Source organism: Zalophus californianus, chromosome 10 (assembly GCF_009762305.2).
Source record: "Zalophus californianus isolate mZalCal1 chromosome 10, mZalCal1.pri.v2, whole genome shotgun sequence".
Taxonomy (NCBI): domain Eukaryota; kingdom Metazoa; phylum Chordata; class Mammalia; order Carnivora; family Otariidae; genus Zalophus; species Zalophus californianus.
In genome coordinates, this window is record NC_045604.1 from 6,147,311 (window position 1) to 6,161,762 (window position 14,452).

The window sequence follows — 14,452 nt, forward strand, 5'->3', positions numbered from 1 at the left end:
CATTTATTTCTAAACTGTTTATAAACAAATTCACAAAGGCTATAACTTTTCCTCTTTTTGTTATTTTGGCTACCTCCATTGGATTTTGATATGTCTTCCTGTCATTGTTACTTGTTTCTAAATAATCTATAACTTTAGTTTTACTTTCTTCTTTTTTTAAAGATTTTATTTATTTATTTATTTATTTGAGAGAGAGTGCAAGCGTGAGAGCATGAGTTAGGGGAGGGGTAAAGGGGGAGGGAGAAACAGACTCCCTGCTGAGTATGGAGCTGATACCAGGACCCCAAGATCATGACCCTAGCCAAAGGCAGGTGCTCAACTGACTGAGCCACCCAGGTGCCCCTAGTTTTACTTTCTTCTTAAGTTTGATATAGAAGACTGTTGTATTTTCTTGGTTCATTTTATTTCCAAGAAGAATAAGCGTTATCTTCTTTGTTGCTATTTTCCACTTTCATTGCATGGTGATGTGGTCTATGTGATTTTTCTGCATTAAATGTTTTTAAATGTATATGTGAAGATAGTGCTTTCTTTCATTTTAAAACATTTTTTAAAATTTTCTATTAGAGTAACACACACACAATTTGAATTATGTAGTAGGACATAAGGCATATAATAAGAAATAGCTGGTTTTTGACCCTTTCCTTGCATTCCCTCTGTCCTGTTCCCCAGAGGCAATGCTTTTCAACAATTTTAACTATGTCTTCTGTTAATTTACCACCATATTTCCAACGATATAATCTGCTGCTATCTCTTGATTTTTCAATATTAAGTATTATCCATTTGATTTCCCACCATAGAATATGAAGACTACTCTTAATATACCATCGTTACACACTTCCCACTTTCCTTACCCACTGCTCCAAGGCAGCTTTATCATGATTTTATGACCACTGTTCATTACTGAGACACACAGTGTTCTCTGATTACACTTCCTTTTCTGAACAATCTTTTCCTCTCTAGAGATAATAACTGCTTCATTTTTGTCATTTGGTTAGTTGTCTATGTATCTATTATTAGCTTTTCCCCAATTTTCAAAAACATTCTGAAACAACTTAATACTATTTCCCACATGGTCAAATGTACCAGGAAGTTTTTCAGTTTCTCTTTCTTTCTTTCTACCCCTACCCCCACCTTTTTTTTTCATCAGCAAAAAGTCTCTTCTGGAATTCTCTGTTCTCTGGCACTAATTTAGATTGTTTGATCTCTAGGCCCCCATGTATTGCTGTTGTCCTGGGACTTTCCTGCATCTATCTTTTGTATTAAACCTCCTTTTTCCTGAATCTTATGTCTTCCTATCTTGGTTTACTTCCTTGCCAGGGCATCCTGAAAAATGGTGCCTGGATGGTATACCAGATGCCACTGATGTCCCACCTCATACCTACTCAACTCACCTGAATTCACCTGCACTTGCTAGCTTGTTCAATTTCTCTTGAGACTCTAACTATGTTGGGGGGAAAATTAGTCTCCTGGAAACACCCACTCCTGTTGGGTAGGAGAGAGGCCCTAAGTGTCTAATTTCTCCTTATACAGAGATATATCCTTTTATTTTCAAAATCATTATTGATCTATATCTTGTGTTGTACCTAATTCCTCCCATTCCTGAACCTTTCTTGGGATCTTTCAGGAAAAGGATCTTCCTTCTTATTAGCCTTTTCCTCTTTAGGGAAATAAACTCAACTCCCTATAACTCAATTTTCTATAATAACAGGGTCAAGATTTGTGGTCATCACATGACTTCATAGATATTAAACAAAATATTGTTGTTTAATGGTTGACTACTAGAGACATCATTATACCTCTGTTTATCTTAATCAGACCTGTCAAAGGCCTATTTTAATGGGCTTTTCACAGAATTAGCTTTTGATATTTTGATCAAGTCTTCTCTCGTTTGCGTTCTATCTTGTACATTGTAACCTTTTCTATTTGCAATAACTTTTAGTCTTAAGTAATATCCCCTTCCTTAATTCTAATACTTTTATATTTTTTAAATACCAAGGAATATGTATATATTTAAAATCATCTAAGATATTTACCTCACTAGTGTAGTCTTTTTGTTTACTGTATTCCTGTGTCCACTGGAATTAAATACTCCTTATTTATCTTCTTTTATTTTTGTGAAAAGCACAATTTCATCAGAGTGTTTAAATCATACAGTTTATATCAACAAGATTACTTAAGACTTCTCATCAAACACCTTGTAACGTACATTTCTATAACTACTCTTAGTCAAATAAATTAAACCCATCAATTTATGATTTCCACATTATCTAATGAAAGTCTGTCTTTTGATAGATCATGCTTTTGGTATCATGTCTAAGAACGCTTAGCACTAGATCCCAAAGAAATTTCTCCTATATTTTTCTAGAAGTTTTGGAGTTTTTTTTTTTTTTATTTATAAAGATTTTATTTATTTGACAGAGAGAGACACAGCGAGAGAGGGAACACAGGTAGGGGGAGTTAGAGTGGGAGAAGCAGGCCTCCCGCCGAGCAGGGAGCCTGATGTGGGACTTGATTCCAGGACCCTGGGACCATGACCTGAGCTGAAGGCAGACGTTTAATGGCTGAGCCACCCAGGCACCCCCGAAGTTTTGGAGTTTTAACTTTTTGTGTTTAAGTCCATGATCCATTTTGAGTTCTTTCTTTCTTTCTTTCTTTCTTTCTTTCTTTCTTTCTTTCTTTCTTTCTTTCTTTCTTTCTTTCTTTCTTTCTTTCTTTCTTTCTTTCTTTCTTTCTTTCTTTCTTTCTTTCTTTCTTTCTTTCTTTCTTTCTTTCTTTCTTTCTTTCTTTCTTTCTTTCTTTCTTTCTTTCTTTCTTTCTTTCTTTCTTTCTTTCTTTCTTTCTTTCTTTCTTTCTTTCTTTCTTTTTTAATGATGTGTGAGACTTGGGTTGGGTTTTTTTGTTTTGTTTTTGCCTATGGAAAACCAATTTCTTCAGTAACTATTTGTTGAAAAGACTGCTTTTCCTAGGGCAACCCTCTCAGGTCCCCTATCCTGGGCATTACTAGGAGAACCCTCAGACTGGCTACACCACCTATGTGAAGAAATGGCCAAGCAGGGCAAAAGAACTAAGATTTAAGCGATCTCCCAACTTTTCAGTTCCAGCAGGCCTTATCTCAGGTGGATTTCCCCTCCCTAGGTGCCCCATCTTGTCCCTTCATGTGGCTATGCCAGACAGAACAATTCTACTAAAAGATGATTAGGTGGCTATGCCAGACAGAACAATTCTACTAAAAGAAGTCCAGTGTATCTATTGACTTCTAAGGGAGACTTAAGGGTGAGGAAACCAGGTCACTCTCTGGAAGTAGGGCCAAGCCTGGGTAAGTGCAACTACTCCCAGCATCTCTCAGAGAGCACAGGGGGTTCTGGCTGTCAGTCGCATGAGTCACTAGGGCCACACATCAGGAAAAAGATGAGGAGGAACTGTGGTGGGGGGCACCTTTTCCTTTCTTCTCAAGTCTCCCTGATCAACTATAAGAAATTGAGGTAAGGGACACTTTTTCCTCTTTTCCTGTAGACCTGACCATGACCCTTACTCCTTTAGAGTCCCTTCCTGGCATTATAGGCTATAGGAAGGGTATCAGATCCGTAAATCACTCAATATCATTTACTTGGATGCCTTCCTGGTTTTAACTGGACAAAGGCAACTCATTTTCTTTTGTTCTGGGGCATGGCCACAATACAAGTTGGAGGATGAGCCATGGCCACCGGAGGGACTTTGCCTTCCTGGTTTAACTGGGAAAAAGGCTGCTCATTTTCTTTTGTTCTGATCTCATCAAGATAGGATAGATCTCAGCCTCCTGGTGGCTCTCTTCCGCCCGCCCGCTCCCCCAAGTGGGGGGTGGGGCGAAGGAACAAAGGAACACCACATCCACATCAAAAGTAGATAGGCAAATGGAGTCCACAGGGGACTCTCCACCCCTGGCTCCATCTTTCCTAGGGTAAGATCAGGTCCCCATACCTGTCCCATCCTATGTTGGAACCCCTACTGCTGCTCGAGGGCTTTACCCTCTGCAAGAACAGGTAGTGCTCCAAGGGGGAGCAAGGGGAGGTGCCGCTACAAGACCTGAGATGAAGGGGGACCTCAAAGTTTTCCAAACTTGGATGTAATGCCTCTTTCTGTTAAATCAGACCCTCTCCGAAGCAGAAAAATGTGGGGTTCTGCCCACTGCTGAAAGATACAGGGATCAAGGGATGGGTGAGCCCATGGGTGGTTTTAGTTTCCAACTGGAGCCCAGGCTGTACCACCTCAAGACCCCAATTGGGACCCTAATGATCCCCTTGGAAGCTGGTATCACCATCTCTTCCAAGCCTGCATCATACGGGGATTGAGCAGTATATGGGGGCTTCTCCCTCATTCATTTCCCAGGTAAATGGCTATAATTGGAGCCAACTGTGGTTAGTTCTACCTCAGGACAAGAGACTTTAAGGACTATTCCCAAGCAGTTGCCGAAACTCTGTTTGTTTCAGGGAGATTCCCTGTCTTCTCTGGCCTGCCATGAACTGCATATTTCCACTTTGGTGGAAAAAAACATGGTATCTGCTCATCTGTCTGAGCTGATGAGGTTTAGAACCGGGAATGATTCTATCCAGGTTTGCTGAAGGTCAAATAAGCTCGCATTAAAATGGCAGCTAATCTTGTCTGTCTCAAGGTTTTCGTGGGTAATTGGTAAGAAAATTTTCTTGGATGATAAGTGGTATTACATCTAGGTCTTTTCCAAATAGGATGAAGTGCTAAAGCATTGATTACTGGACATAGGTTTGTGCTTTTAAAGGATATTTGGGTCTGTTGGTAAAAAATGGTGGTTAATCTTGTCTGTCTCAAAGTTTTCATGGGTAATTGTTAAGATAGCTTTCAAAGTGTCTGGTAAAGGATATTTGGTCTGTTAGTAAACATGATGCTAACTGTCAACCCAAACTCAGGAAGAAAACACCGACAATTTTCTTATTGTATTATTTTTTTTTAAACTTTGAGCTTTTTTCTTTAAGGTTTGTCAGAGAGAGAGAAAGAGCACAAGAGCACAAGCAGGGGGAGTGGCAGGCAGAGGCAGAGGGAGAAACAGGCTCCCCGCTGAGGGAACCTCATGCGGGACTCGATCCCAGGACCCTGGGATCATGCGTGACCTGAGCCGAAGGCAGACGCTTGACCAACTGAGCCACCCAGGTGTCCCCCTTATTGTATTCTTATGAGAGGCTCTCATTAAATACACAACTACCTCCCCTGGTTTTTCTGAGGATGAGATCATTCTTAAAGGCCCAATTGGCCCCAGATATTTGGAAGAAATTGCATAAGTTGGCTGTTGGCTCTTCTAGGGGACCCTAGAAGAGCTCTGACGAGCTGCCAGTGGGTCTGTTACAATCGGGACGAAGAGTTGAGTGAGGAACAGGAGCTAAAGAGGAAGTGTGAGGTTTAGTTGCAGCCTTGAATGCTGTTGCCAGCTCAGCCTCCCAAGGCTCTGGCCCCTATGGCCGCCCAGGACACAGGAAGTCAGACTGTCCCCAGTGGCAAAAACCAAGGACCTGTAAGCCTTGTCCCGCTTGTGGAGGGGGTGACTGGAAATCTGAATGCCTTTGGGGACCTCAATCTGCAAGGAATCAGGTGGCCAGCACCCCTGATCGAGACTGATGGGACCCGGGGCTCTCCGTGGTGGCTCTTCTGAAACAGCTCACCATGGGGAACCCAGCGCCTCAGGCAGTTTTGGAAATAGAAGGAAAACCAGTCGATTTTCTTCCTGATACTGGAGCCACCTTTTCTGTGCTGCTCTATTTGGTAAATATCCCACTTTCTGCTGAGCTGGCCCCTGGGCCTGGATTAAAACACCCAAGGCCATTTCCTTTAAAGCTGGAGCACAGAGCAAGGCCCTCTTGAGATTTTTAAAAGCTTTTTCTGACTCTGGATCTCACATTAATAGATGGGTACCAGCTGTCTGGGTATCCTCGATCAACCAATAGTGGGGGTGTGCTATCTCTACGTGTCCTGGTATCCACGAGCCACAGGGTCCTGTTATGCCCAAAAAACCTTTCCTACAAGGGAAAGGTGTGGGGTCCTTAAGGTGTATGGGAACGGGCACTGCTGTTAAGGCCCAACCCACTTCAGCCTGAGTTGCCCAGACCTGGGAATTAATATCAGCCTCTATTAAGGGGAGGCAATTGCTAGTCTGCCCAGGGGTTACCAATATGAGAGTTAATACCGCTACGGAAGAGAGGTGTGGGGCTCTTAGGCATTAAGAGTGAGAGAAAATTAGATCTCCCCAGGGGCATCCCAGAAGGCAAGAAAAAAATTTGACTATTGGGTCACCCAGTGACACCCCTAACAACAGCACTGCGGTTGAACAGTTGGCCCGGGGCAGAGAGTTATGTTGAATAAGTGTGGTGAAAGTAGTCATCTTTGCCTGGTTTCCTATCTCAGGGGGAGAGCATGCAGTCTTTCATTGTTAAGTATGATGTTAGCTGTAGGTTTTTTGTATGCTCTTTATCAAGTTGAGGAAGTTCCTTTCTATTCCCCCACCCTTTTTTTTTAGAGTTTTTATCATGAATGGGTGTTGATTTTATCAAGTGCCTTTTTTGCATTGATTACCGTTATCATGTGACTTTTCTTCCTTAGCCTGTTAAGACAGTGGATTAAATTGAATACTTTTTAAATTATTGAACCATCCCTGTGTTCCAGGAATAAACCCTACATGGTCATGGTGTATAATTCCTTTTATATGTTACTAAATTCTATTTGCTAATATTTTGTTAAGGATTGTTGCATTTATATTCATGAGAGATATGAGTCTGTGATGTGTGTGTGTGTGTGTGTGTGTGTGTGTGTGTGTGTGTGTGTTAAGCCTGTTATTTGCTTTGGCCCAGTATATGGTCTATCTCAAATATGTTCCATGGGCACTTGAAAATAACATGTATTCTTTGTTTGACGCTGGTATCAGGGTAATAATTTCCTAAAATGATTTGGGATGTGTTCCCTCTTCTATATTCTAAAAACTGTGTAGAATTGAGGTTAATTCTTTAAATTTTTGGCAGAATTCTCAGGAAAACCATCTGGGCCTTGAGATTTCTTTTTGGAGAATTTTAAAATTATGAATTCAATTTCCTTTTAATTATAGGGTTATTTGGGGCACCTGGGTGGCTCAGTCAGTTAAGTGTCTGCCTTCGGTTCAGGTCATGATCTCAGGGTCCTAGGATGGAGACCCATGTCAGGCTCTCTGCTCAGTAGGGAGTCTGCTTCTCCCTCTCCTTCTATGCTCTCTCTCTCTCGGTCTCTCTCACTCTACCTTAAGCAAATAAAATCTTTAAAAAAAATTATAGGGTTATTCAATTATCTATTTAATTTTGGGTTAATTGTGGAAGTTTGGGCTTTTCAGGGAATTGGCCCATTTGATCTAAGTAGTCGAATTTATGTGCATAAAATTATTTGTGGTATTTCCTTACTCTCCTTTTGATATCTGCAGTTTCTGTAGTGATATCCTCTGGTTCGTCCAGATATTGGTGATTTGTGTCTTCTTCCTCTCTTTTTCCTTTGTCAGTCTTGCTAGAGTTTTGTCAGTCTTATTAGTCCTTCAAGGAAAAATTAATTTTCTCTTTTTTTAAATTCATTGACTTTCTCTATTGTTTTTCCATTTTCAATTTTATTGTTTTTCTGCTCTCATCTTTATCATTTCCTTCTTTCTTCTTGTTTGGATTTATTTTGCTCTTTTTCTAGGGAGCTTAGATCATTGGTTTAAGATTTTTCTCTTCTAGTATATGCAGTTAGTGGTATACATTTCCCTCTCAATGCTGCTTTAACTATGTCTTACAAATTTTGATATGTTGTATCTTCATTTTTCAGTCCAGTGTATCTTTTTTTAGTCCCCCCCTTTTTAAAGATTTTATTTATTTATTTGACAGAGAGAGAGAGAGCACACAAGTAGGCAGAGTGGCAGAGGCAGAAGCAGACTCCACACTGAGCAGAGACCCCAATGTGTGGATCCCAGGACCCTGGGATCATGACCTGAGCTGAAGGCCGATGCTTAACCGACTGAGCCACCCAGGGGCGCCTGATTTCCTTTGACTCATGGATTATTTGGGAGTATGTTGCTTAGTTTCCAACTATTTAGAGATTTTTCTGTTCTCTTTCTGTTATTGATTTCTAGTTTGATTCCATTGTGGCTGGAAAACACACTCTGTATGATTTTAATTTTTGAAAATTTGTTGAGCAGTTTTTTGGCACAGGATAGGGTCTATTTTAGTATATGGACACTTGAAAAGAATATATGTTCTCCTCTTATTGGGTGGAGTGTTCTATAAATATTGATTAGATCTTGTTGGTTGATGGTGTTGTAGGTTCTATGTCCTTGTTGATTTTCTATCTAGTTATTTTAACAATTGTTGAGAGGAGTGTTGAAGCTTCCAACTATAATTGTGAATTTCTCAACTTTTCTATCATTTTTGCTTCACATGTTTTGCAGCTCTGTTGTTTGGTATATATACATATGGGATGTCTTTTGGTGGATTGACCATTTTATTATTATATAATGTCCATATAATGGTCTGTGGTAATTTTCTCTGCTCTGGAGTCTACTGATGCTTTTTCTAATAATTTTGTTTTTGTTTTTTAAGTTTGTTTGTTTTTAGTAATCTTCACACCCAACATGGGGCTGGAACTCATGACCCCTAGAGGAAGAGTCTGACTGAGCCAGCCAGTCACTCCAGTTTTCTAAGGTTTTTATGGGTGGTGGTGGGGCCATAGTTTTTTCCTTTGAGTTGCTGAAGTAGAACATTTACTGTCTAAATATTTTCAGTCATGTTAAACTGTCCCTTTCCCTGTCCTTTGGCCAAAGAGAGCAGAATTTTGCTGGCGATTTTTTTTTTCCTGTGCCACTGCATTTCTGGATTGCTGGCTCTTTCAACTCCAAGTCTGGGATATAGAAAGCAAAAGGAAAACCCAGGGAACTTACCATCATTTGTTTCTTGGGCTCCAAGATCCTTAGCTGGTTTGGCTTCTTCTTTACATTTTTAAGGGTTTTATTTTTACATCTAACGTCCAGAATTTTTAGTTGCATCTAGTAGGAAAATAAGGAAGAGTACCTCTACTCCACATTCCCTACTCCAGATATCTAGAGTTTTAGATATATTTTTTTTAGAGCTTTGTATTTTTGTTTGTTTGTTTGTTTGTGGGGGTTTGTTTTGTTTTGTTTTTAAGTAGGTTCCATGCTCAGTGTGGAGCCCAACACAGGGCCCAAATCACGACCCTGAGATCAAGACCCAAGCTGAGATCAGGAGTCAGACACCCAACCAACTGAGCCACCCGGGGACCCCTAGAGCTTTATGTATTTAATATACATATTTAAACTTACATTTTCTACCAGTACATAAAATTAATCATAGTCTATGTTTTCCCCCTGAACTTGTTGGGGGAGGGGAACACCTAAGAAGAAAAGAAACGAAACTATTAATAAAAAAAATCTCTAGGTAGAAGAATTACAAATGATTTTTATTTGTTTCCTTTTTCTATATTTTTGACACTTTCTCCAATGAGCAAGTATTGTTGCAAAAAACACTTGGAAGCTTGATATTCTATGTGCCTTATGTTGTTATATTAAGTAAGATCTTATTCATTTCTACATCATTTCTACCAGTAAAATAGAGTTTTATAGGCCCCCTTTTTGCTTACAATGATAGCCAATAAAATTGCAGGCCCTAAATTTAAAAACTTTGTAACTAATAAAAGGAGTCTTGAAAGAGATGAAAGAAGTATCCCTTCTCTTCTGAATCAACAGAAGCATTATCCTTCTACACCATAAAGCTGGCCCAAAGAATCCAATTTGATAAGGTGTTAAACTAAAGACTTTTATGAGAATATCAGTCTTGTTTTCTTGAACAAAATAGAGACTTGTGTGAATATTCATAATTGTTTACCAACTTGCTGTGTTAATATCAATCTGTTTTTGGAAGTAAAACTTGACTAAGGGGGCCTTGTAGAAGAACTTCTTAAAAAAAAATGTCCAGGGCACCTGGGTGGCTCAGTTGGTTGAGCAACTGCCTTCGGCTCAGGTCATGATCCTGGAGTCCCGGGATCGAGTCCCACATCGGGCTCCCAGCTCAGCGGGGAGTCTGCTTCTCCCTCTGACCCTCTTCCCTCTCGTGCTTTCTATCTCTCATTCTCTTTCTCTCAAATAAATAAATAAAATCTAAAAAAAAAAAAAATTTCCATGTTCAATGAAAATCACCTTCAAGAGGAAACCCATGATTCTACTTGGTTATCTTATTTTAGAATGTGTTGTCTGGACAATAATGTTATAATTGACATCTCTGTATTCTTGCACAGAATACATAGTTGTAAAATTGTTCTGTCAAATAAGAAGCAGTTACTGACACTTTCATTTTTTCATTCATATTTGTTGGGGGTGGGGAAAAGCCTGTGGTTCTGCTAGATAGTCTACTTCAACAAAGACATTGAGAGATATATTTCAGTTAATTAACTGAATTATATGAAGCAATACACTGAGCAGCTGAGAACTGAAGGCTGTGCTCTGTGTTGACAGGCCCAAATAAAGCAGCAAAGAGAAGGGAGATAGATCATCATCTTGGGCACCAACAGGAACCTGCCCGCCTCTGTGCTCTATCTCTTGCCAGCTCAGAATTACCCTGTTTTGCTGGATGAATCTGCAGACCCATCATCACAGAAAGAGTAAGAAAAAAAATACACACACATATATATTTTTGATCCTCTGTGGCCCAAGAACCTCAACCAGTAGTAATTTCTCAAGGAGAAAAAGCTCAGGGCACTACCCTCTGTGAAATATCCTTAATTCTTTCATTTGCTGCCAGCAGTTGAGTTAAAGGAAAAGCTCAGGGCACTATCTTCCAGGAATATGTGTGTTTTCCTTGTGAAAATGAGACCAACCAGCAGAGTGAGTTTCTCATACTTCTGGTGTCCTGGGGGTAAGGGATTGGCTTTCCTGAGGAGTTAGAGCCACTTCTGGAAGGAGAAACTATTGAGAGAGAGGTTTGGTGCATGGGAGACAGTGCTTCCTTGTGCATGCTTTTTAAATGTATGTTCTAGAATCTGTGCACGGAAAGCATGCATCTAGGGTATGTCAGTTCATGTCTGGCTTGTCTGGACACTTCGAGCTTCCACTTGAGCAACCTGAAACTAGACCTGAGTGTATTCTTTTTTTTTTCCCTCCCCCCTGCCTCTCTCCTTTCTTCCCTTTCTGCTTTTTTCCCCTCCTTCCTTCCGTTTTTCCCTCCTTCTCTCCCTCTCTCCCTTCCTCACACCCTCCCTTTATTCCTTTTGTCTCTCTTTTGGAAGAAATGAATAAGCAACTGGAACTCTCCTACACTGTTAGTGGGCTTGTAAAATGGTTCAAGGACTTTGAAAAAAACAGTGTGACAGTTTCTTAAATAGTTAAACATATTAGACTTAAAACTATAAAACCCTTAGGAAGAAAACATAGGGCAAATTTTCATGGCATTGAATTTAGCATTGATTTCTTGGATATGACACCAAAGGTACAGGCAACAAAAGAAAAACAGATTGGATTTTATAAAAATTTAAAAATTTTGTGCATCAACAGACAATATCAACATCTCGAAAAGATGACCCACAGAATGAGTGAGAACATTTGCAAATCATAAATCTGCTAAGGGGTTCATGTCCAGAACGTACAGAGAACTCCTAAAACTCAACAAAAAAAAAATCAAATTTTAAAATGGGCAAAGAATTTGAATAGACATTTTTCTAAAGAAGATAAACAAATGGCCAATAAGCACATAAAAAGATGCTCAAGATCACTAATCATTAGGGAAATGCAAATCAGGACTATAATGAGATACTGCCTTATACCCATTAGGATGGCTACTAGCAGAAAAAAAACCAAACAAACCAGAAAATGACAATTATTGCTGAGGACTTAGAGCAATTGGAACCCTTGTGCACTGCTGGTGGGAATGTAAATTAGTACAGCTGCTGCAGAAAGTGAATGGTGGTTCCTCAGAAAATTAAAAATAGTATTATATGATCCAGAAATTCCACTTGTGGGTATATACCCCAAAGAATTGGAAGTAGGGTCTCGAAGAGATATTTGTACACCCATGTACTTAGCAGCATTATTCACAATAGCTAAATTGTGGAAGCAGCCCAACTGTCCATCCATGGATAAGCAAAATGTGGTATATATATATATGGTGGAATATTTATTATTCAATCTTAAAAAGGAAGGAAATTCTTTTTTTAATTTTTTTAAAAAGATTTTATGTATTTATTTGTCAGAGAGAGAGAGCACAAGCAGTCAGAGCGACAGGCAGAGGGAGAAGCAGGTTCCCGGCTGAGCAGGGAGCCCAATGCAGGGCTTGATGCGGTGCTCAGTCCCAGGACTCAGGGATCATGACCTGAGCTGAAGGTAGATGCTTAATTGACTGACACACCCAGGCGCCCCCCAAAAAGAAAGGAAATTCTGACATAGGCTTCAACATGGATGCATCTTAAAGACATTATGCTAAGTGAACTGAGCTAGTCATTAAAAAAAATATGATTCTACTTATCTGAGGTACTTAGTCAAAATTATAGAGATAGAAGTAGAATGGTGGCTGCCCTTCTACTGGGGAAGATGAAGAGTTCTTGTTTAATGGGGACAGGGTTTCAGTTTCAGAAGATGAAAGAGTGATGGGGATGAATGGTGGTGATGGTGGCACAAAATTATGAATGTATTTAATACCACTGAACTGGACACTTAAAAATGGTTAATATGGTTGACTTTATGTTGTGTGTATTTTATGACATTAGAAAATTATGGAAGTACACACATAATACTTACATAAATAAATAAAAATAAAAATAAAAATAAAAAGGTGAAACATACACCTCTGTGGGTCAGCCAGCCTACTCCTGGTTGCTCAATAAAAATGAAAACTAGGGGCACCTGGGTGGCTCAGTTGTTAAGCGTCTGCCTTCGGCTCAGGTCATGATCTCAGGGTCCTGGGATCAAGACCCACATCAGGCTCCGTGCTCGGCGGGAGGCCTGCTTCTCCCTCCTGTCCCCCTGCTTATGTTCCTTCTCTTGCTGTGTCTTTATCTGTCAGGTGAATAAATAAAATCTTTTAAAAAATGATATTCAAAAAAATGAAAGCTAGTAAGTCATGGGACTATAACTACAGCACAGGGACTCTAGTTAATAATGCTGGATTGTATATTGGAAAGTTGCTAAGAGAGTAGATCTTAAAAGTTCTCATCATGGGAAAAAAAATTGTAACCATGTGTGGTGATGGAGGTTAATTAGAGTTGTGGTAGTCATTCTGTGATATATACAAATATTGAATAATTATGTTGTACACCTGAAACTGAAACTAAATAAGCCTATGTGTATGTTACAACTGGTATCTAAATGTCCATAGGAGTTTTATTTATTTTATTCAGGGCTAAAAAAAAAAACGAGCCATCAAGCCAGAAAAAGACATGGAGGAAACCCAAATGCGCATTGCTAAGTGAAAGAAGTCAATCTGAAAAGGTTACACACTGTATGATTCCAATTCTGTGACATTCTGGAAAAGGCAAAATTATAGAGACAGTAAAAAGACCAGTGGTTATCAGGGTTTAGGATGAATAGCAGAGCACAGAGTGGTTAGGGCAGTGAAAATACTCCACATGATACTATAATAATGGGTATCTGTCATTATGCATTTGTCCAAACCCATAGAATGTAAACATCAAGGGGCGCCTGGGTGGCTCAGTCGTTAAGCGTCTGCCTTCAGCTCAGGTCATGATTCCAGGTCCTGGGATGGAGCCCCGCATTGGGCTCCCTGCTCGGCGGGAAGCCTGCTTCTCCCTCTCCCACTCCTACTGCTTGTATTCCTCTCTCGCTGTATCTTTTTCTGTCAAATAAATAAATAAAATCTTAAAAAAAAAAGAATGTAAACATCAAGAGTAAACCCTAATGTAAACTATGGATTTTGAGCGGTGATAATGTATCAGTGTAGGTTCATCAACTGTAACAAATGTACCACTCTTGGGAGAATGTTGATAATGTTGGAAGTTGTGGGTATGTCGGGGCAGGGGTACATGGACACTCTCTACACTCCTCAATTTTGCTGTGAATGTAAAACTACTCTTAAAAAAAGGTGTTTAAACATCCTACACACACACACACACACACACACACACACACACACACACACACACACACACACCTGACCTGAAGGATGGCAGGTAAGGAATTAAGGACGAAGCAAAAGGCTAATTAAAAGAAATTCACAAGAAAAAAGAGGAAATCAAGTCTTAGAACAATAAATAAAATATGATTCTATTTATTGAAAGTTCAAAAGTACAAAATGATTGCAACTATAAAATAAAGGGGGGGCAACAAATACAAGATCAGGGTTGTGGATGATTATCACGGGGAAGGAAGAGAATGTAATCAGAAGGGACCCACACTGTACTTCCAGGATAAAGGTATTATTCTATTTCTTCAACTGGGCAAGGG